Source organism: Micropterus dolomieu, linkage group LG06, assembly GCF_021292245.1.
Source record: "Micropterus dolomieu isolate WLL.071019.BEF.003 ecotype Adirondacks linkage group LG06, ASM2129224v1, whole genome shotgun sequence".
In the NCBI taxonomy this organism is placed as follows: domain Eukaryota; kingdom Metazoa; phylum Chordata; class Actinopteri; order Centrarchiformes; family Centrarchidae; genus Micropterus; species Micropterus dolomieu.
Window position 1 is genome coordinate 15,754,701 of NC_060155.1, and position 7,525 is coordinate 15,762,225.

The following is a 7,525-nucleotide window of genomic DNA, read 5'->3' on the forward strand; positions in this document are numbered from 1 at the left end:
GGGTATTGTGTGTGTATAAATGCAAAACTTGTAAGTAGCAACCAGTGTAGGAATGTCTACCGACCATCTCTCTCTTTCTCCCCCTCCCTCATCCCTGTGGGTGACACTGTGACATCCACCAGTTAAGCAAGGCAGGAGTGTGAATGGGTTGAAAGCAACAAGGTCAGTCACATCATGTCCAGAGAATATCCCCCTTAGAGCAGACAGCACTCACACTTTTAATAATTAAGCAGCAGGTTTTCTTGCTGTAGCCCAGCTCACACCTCCATGCCAGAAGCACATAGGACATACAGAGAGATTTTGAGAATATCACTCTGATTCATAACAATTTGGGCCAGTTGGCTGGTGTGATGCATACTGATTTCTGCAAGGACAAGTGAAAAGCACCTGTCTCTGTATTTAATCAACTCTTTATACAGTGCACAATGACAGCTGGAAATGCAAAGGACAGATTGATGCAGCATCATCATTTTCAAATATTCTTCTTGCAGAGCTGCATCATTGAAACTGTTACACCTGTTGGAACCATGTCCTCTCACAGTTACATAATGTAATTCACTAAAAGTTATTTTGGGCATTTCAGCACTTAGGTTATAAGGATGGAGATTTAACATTACCTCGCCCACACTCACTCATATTGAAAACAGAGGGCAGATCATGTCAGTCTTTAGTCATGCATTACTAAGTTAGTGGCGATACTCCCACCAGACCAGCAGATGGTGGTCATTCACTGGCACTTGTAGAAGCAGAATGTCTTCAGTTTTATGTCTACATTTTGAACAGCATGACCTAAGGGCTTAACTATTACTTGTTTCAGTCAATGGTCCATGAAAAGGGCTTCCTAAACAAATGGTGCGTGGAATGAGAAAGAAAGAGTGCTTGGCCTTCAATCCATTCAAGCCCAATGCAGTCAAAATGTAAATAAAATATTTTAATTGGTATGTTGAGTTTATCAGTAGCAAGGACTAAAGATGACTCTTCAATCATTTTTTTACGCTTTAATCAGACTTACTACACTGAATGCTTCAGACTGTAACAGCATTCACTTATCTTCTAAAACACAGAAATGGACATATAAGTGAATCATTTCATTTTAGTTTTTCGACTAGACCACATAGGAGGATTGTGTGTCCGTTAATGTGTGTGAGAGAGTTAATATATGATTGATGACAACTCCTCTGTTCAAAATAGCTGCATATCAAGATGAGAGGAGAAACAACCATATTAGTGGTCAAGGCCAGGTCATTCACATACCCACAATGCCAATTTTGAATCCCCCACATGAATAAACGTCTGAGACTACGAATTGTTTCATATCTGCTAAAATTCTGTGGAGGGAGTCATATTTTAACTCTCTGTGATGTTGGGTAGAAGAGACGAATAAGAACACAGTCAGAAGAGTGACAATGTCATTTGATCATGTCACAGTGATGAAATTCAACTTTGTGGCCATGGATGACAGGACCCTGGGTGATTTTCCAGGGAAAGGATGCATTTTTCTCATAGTACATCTGGCTTTTTGAGTCAAATATGGTGTAATAACCTTAATAGGAGTTTATGACCTCTACTTTCATCATACAAGTAATTATTTCTTTAACTTTTAAACTTTAGACTTGTTGATTGTAACATTTAGATTATCACTAGTAACTAATGGACAAGTTACTAGTAGCAAAGAAATAAGTATCAGTAGCTAAATAATAGTGACTAGTAAAATGGAAATGGTTACAGTAACTATTCCATTAGTTACTTGTAACTAATGAAAAGGTGATATCTGAACTGCAGAGTCTAACCAGATAGATTTCAATGGCAGAAATGTATGTTATGACTTTAAGTATTGTCAGGGACCTCATCTCAAAATGACCTTATGATCAAATTTCATCTTAACAAATAAATGACCTTGGCAGACACCCATGAACAGCAACTGCAGCTTTGGAAACCTGCATGCATGTGTGGGAAATGAACAAGGTTGAGTGCCAGGTGTTTTATAAAAAGAACAACGTCAATATCACATATCGTACTATCATGTACAGTTACAATAGGATGTGATATTTTAAGCCCAGTTCCCAAAATAGGAGATTAATCCGAGAATTAAAAGGACAAGAAAAAACTCTTTACACAAAATTATGTTTATTTTTCCGAATTTGTATTTTTTTCTTGTGAAGTATTAGATACATGCAGCTCAGAGGGCCTCTAAAATCCATAAATTTAAAAAATCCAAAACAGAAAAATCCCTTTTACATTTCACTACTCACAACTCATGTCCGCACTCACGGCCAAAACCTGTGATTAGTGGTCACAGGTAGACGGACAGGACAATGGTTGTAGGCTTAATAGTAACTGAGTTGTGGTTGCTCTTGAATTGGTAGAAAATGTTTTCAACTTTGCATCGAGGGGGAACGAGTTTGCCCGCCTTCTTACTTTTGAATCCACTGTGAGACACCAATGTGTCCCTGAGCAAGACACTTAACCCCAGAGGCGTGCGACCTCTGACATATATAGCACTTGCAAGTAACTTTGGATAAAAGTGTCAGCTAACTAAATAAATGTAATGTTTCCATACATAGTCTTGATAACAATAAATGTTATTGTTGCTACTATATCACTTTAACATCATTCTCACTCCTCATCCATGTCACTTCACTGCGTACAGTGTGTCTGATAATGCCATGACTTTTAGAGACAGCCAGAGCATTTTGTCATGTGTCGCAACATTTCTATTTCATCTCCTCCAGAGCAGAAAACAAGATTTGAAAAGAAAACTAAAAAATATCTACTACTATTCTGCGTATATGAATGTCATTCCAAACAGCATCTGTGAATATTGCCATATGGGAGCTAAAGCATCCTTGTGTGTTAGTCTCCACCCCTTAACACACACACACCTTGGTCAAACTTTTTTAGTGGGAATTTATTTGTTCACAGGATACTAGTCATTGCAAAGTGAGCATAGTACATTTTATGTGACTTATATTCAAAATACCTGGATGTGATGGGACTCTCCCACCTGCTTTAAATACACAATGAATAATTTGGGCACACTATTTAGGCTTGGGCTGACTGATTCACAAATAGCCTGCACATGGAATCAGACCTGTCTACAACCAAACTGTCTTGTTATAAATGCTCAGTCTCTGTGCTAGCATCAGTTAACCTGAACAAAATGTGATACTGTACCTATTTTAAAAGTCACTGTTTACAGCCATGCTAGCAGTTCTGTGAGGCTGTGCTTAGGCACAGTGATGGTTTGAGCTAATGTCAGCATGCTAACATGCTCACGGTGATAAAGCTTGCATGTTGATGTAGAGTCATATTTACCATGTTCACCATCTTCAGTCAGTGTGTTGGCATGCTAACACTAAACACAAAGTATGGCCAATGCAGTGAGCATGATCAAAAAAAACACAGGTTTTAGCCACAAATAAATATGAGGTGAAAGAACAGGCATCCACATCCCCCGCCAAAATACTCTTCTGTTAGCCAAAGTAAAACAAGTTAGAATCCAAATAAAAATTTTATCCATAGCATGAAACAGCATATCGTAAGTCAGAAGTGGACTTAATTCAACCAGCTGCAAAAAAGCACAGGTAAGCAGAGGTTTAGTGGTAGCATTTGTGTCATCATTTGTGTGTTCTTGAATTGACCGTTGTGTGTGTGGTCAAGTGTATGTGTGAATAAGCCCACATGTATGCATGTGTATTGTTCTATTTACTTTTATTATGGCCTCTAAATGCAAACAACTGTTTCCACATATTTTAAAGTGCCTGGCGTTACAGTCCTTTGGGGAAATAACACAGAGATCTGTAAAATGCTGGGAAGGCATGCAGTGTTATTTGTTACTGAATGACTTTACTGTTATTGGGGCTGGGATATTCTTGTTTTATGGCATGAATTTGTTTTAAATGCACACACAAAAAACATTCTTATTCTTTTGGTTCATACGTGGTGTAGCCATCACATGCAACACATATAATCAGAACACACATACAGCCCATGTTGAATCACTAGTTCACCTCATGTGCATGGCTTTAGACTGTGGGGGAAACCGGAGAACCTGGAGAAAACCCACATTGAGAAATATCCAAATGCTTTCGGAAGAACAGCAAGACTCAAATCAAGAACTTTTGGCTGTGAGGTGACTGCTCAGACAACTGAGCCGTTGTGTTGTCCCGCAAATCACCAGTGTTACTGTAAGTTATGACACTTTTTGATATTAAGCTCTGAACATCTACAGTTCCATGAAAACTAAGCGAGGTTAAGAATGAACTGTCAAGATCTAATTTCCCTTATTCCGTTAATTCCAAATAAGTGTTACTGCAAAATTGACAGTGGCAACTGGCTCCACTAGGGCTTTCATCATTGCTGCAGCGGTGTTTTTTGTTTTTACGTTTTCACAGTGCTTCAATGCATATTTGTCCAGATCTCATCATACTTGTAGACTAATTTCATGGCAAACATGAGAGATGCTTCTAATAGCCAACCAGTTACAGACCCTTGATCCAGTCCTCTGCAAATATGTCATGTCATCTTTGAACTCCCATGATGAAAATATACCAGAATATAGCTGCTGTAAGCCAACCAGCATTAGGACATGGCTAATGGCTCATTGGCTGCAGTAATAAAATACTAAAGGCAAAGGATAATGTTTATAAAACCTACTTTAACCATTTAGCCTGTGGTAAGTAATTATGGTATGCTTTGTCTTAAATAAAAATTACACCAAAACTAGATGAGATAAATGCATGGAAAACTGTGGCCAGCATCAGCCAAATCTTTTGTGTGTAACTAATGTTAATACTTTTGATACTTGGCACCTGCATTATGTGCCAGCACTACCAGCCTTTAGATTTTTGTAATGTTTGATTCTTAGGCAGTATTAAAGTGATCCATTTCACATATGGTGTACGGTAGCTCTTCAACCACCACTCACCAGCCACTTACACCTGTTCAATAGCTTGTTTACACAAATAGCTAATCAGCCAATCACATGGCAGCAGCTCAATGCATTTAGGCATATAGACGTGGTCAAGACAACTTGCTGTTCAAACCAAGCATCAGAATGGGGAAGAAAGGGGATTTAAGTGACTTTGAACGTGGCATGGTTTTTGGTGCCAGACGGGCTGGTCTGAGTATTTCAGAAACTGCTGATCTACTGTGATTTTCACGCACAACCATTTCTAGGGTTTACAGAGAATGGTCTGAAAAAGAGAAAATATCCAGTGAGCGGCAGTTGTGTGGACAAAAATGCCTTGTTGATGACAGAGGTCAGATGAGAATGGGCAGACTGGTTCGAGATGACAGAAAGGCAACAGTAACTCAAATAACCACTCATTACAACCCAGGCATGCAGAATACCATCTGTGAACGCACAACACGTTGAACCTTGAAGCAGATCGGTTACAGCAGCAGAAGACCACACCAGGTGCCACTCCTGTTAGCTCAGAACAGGAAACTGAGGCTACAATTCACACAGGCTCACCAAAATTGGACAATAGAAGATTGGGAAAACATTGCCTGGTCTGATGAGTCTCGATTTCAGCTGCAACATTCAGATGGTAGGGTCAGAATTTGATGCATGGATCCAACCTGCCTTGTATCAACGGTTCAGGTTGCTGGTGGTGATGTAATGTGGGGGTGTGGGGGATATTTTCTTGGCACACTTTGGGCCCATTAGTACCAACTGAGCATCATTTAAGTGAGACCTGAGTATTGTTGTTGACCATGTCCATCCCTTTATGACCACAGTGTACCCATCTTCTAATGGCTACTTCCAGCAGGATAATGCACCATGTCACAAAGCTCAAATCATCTCAAACTGGTTTCTTGAACATGACAATGAGTTCACTGTAATCCAGTGACCAGAGTCACAGATCGCAGTCACCAGATTGCAATCCAAAAGGGCACCTTTGGGATGAGGTGGAACGGGAGATTCGCATCATGGATCTGCAGCCGACAAATGTGCAGCAACTGCGTGATGCTTTCATGTTACTATAGACCAAAGTCTCTGAGTAATGTTTCCAACACCTTGTTGAAAGTATGCCGCGAAGAATTAATGCAGTTCTGAAGGCAAAAGGGGGTCCAACCTGGTACTAACAAGGTGTACCTAATAAAGTGGCCGGTGAGTGTATGTCTTTTTATAATTTATGGAATCATTGCAGCAAGTATTAGGTCTTTTTGATTTATATGTTTCTCTCACCATGTCGTGCCAATCTCTAAAGGTTCAGCTGACATTTTCTTATTTACTGAATTTCAATCAAAAATACTAGTCATCACAACTTATTTGGAACACTGCTCCACCAAACTTCACCAATCTACAGCATTACCTGCCCTCAGGGTTTGCATCTGTACTAAACACTATATGTTACAATGTTCCCAAACAGCTTGGCTCCAGTAAATTATCCCAGACATGTTTTTTCTCATTTCTCTATCTCTTTCTCCCTTTTTCAAAACACAAACATTTTAGAAGCAAGCATGGGTGTTCCTCAGTCACCAGTTCATCGCTCCCTCTCTCTCTCTCTCACTCACTCACTCACTCACTCACACACACACACACACACACACACACACACACACACACAGACATCAGCAGACAAACACCTTAACCTCAAACCTCATGCTAGGTGCAGACAGGACCACACATACTGTCTCACACACAAAATGTTTGGAATGCTATAAACATTTATTTTGGTTGAAAAGAAGATTTTTGTGTGTGTGTGACTACATGTGCGTGTGTGTGCACTCTCTCTGTTTTTGCTGAAAGAGAAGGAAAGTTTAACTACATGCAGGCCACCAGATAGAAAGAGATCAAACACGACCAAATATTTTGGGTGTGTTGTCCATAAAACGGGACAGGTTTATACAGAAAAAGAGCTAAACCCATTGCTGAGTCATTGCTTACCCATGAAACATTTCAAGAGGAGTGATTTACAAAAGAATCTCGAATTTGTGCTTTAAGTCCCTTTAGGAGTTTGGAGTTAGGATTTGGACAATATATGTCTTACTACAGTATATTGGGCTTTTCTTTCTGAATAATGTTGCTGATGTTAATCCTAACAGCCCTTATGTTTCACATTTTCAAAAGGGGAATATGTAGTTTTCAGCGGCCACTAGCGGTGCGTTTTTTTTTTAATGCAACCTGGCGTGTGCTTGTACGCGTGCTCGAACTCATGAGCAAACATAATCAGACACACCAAAACACCAGGAGAGCTTCACAAAACATGCTGGAAACTCATGTAAACTCCTCCTGCATTGTTACAGTAATATTTTTATCAGCTTGAGGTTGAAGTAGTGCTCGTTACATGATAACGGTACATTTACTGCATTTAGATGACATGATACATCGGCGTTAGCACCGCTGCCCTTTTTCAATAATTATTTCTTTATCTTTTACTGGAGGTTCAGCAATGTGAGCACAGCTAAATGGACTGGATGATAAGGAAAACAGTTAGTGAGCTGGACTCAATATTATAATGAGATTGTTGCCATATTTTACAACAGTTAGACCACACTAAGTGACATTACTGTAGAG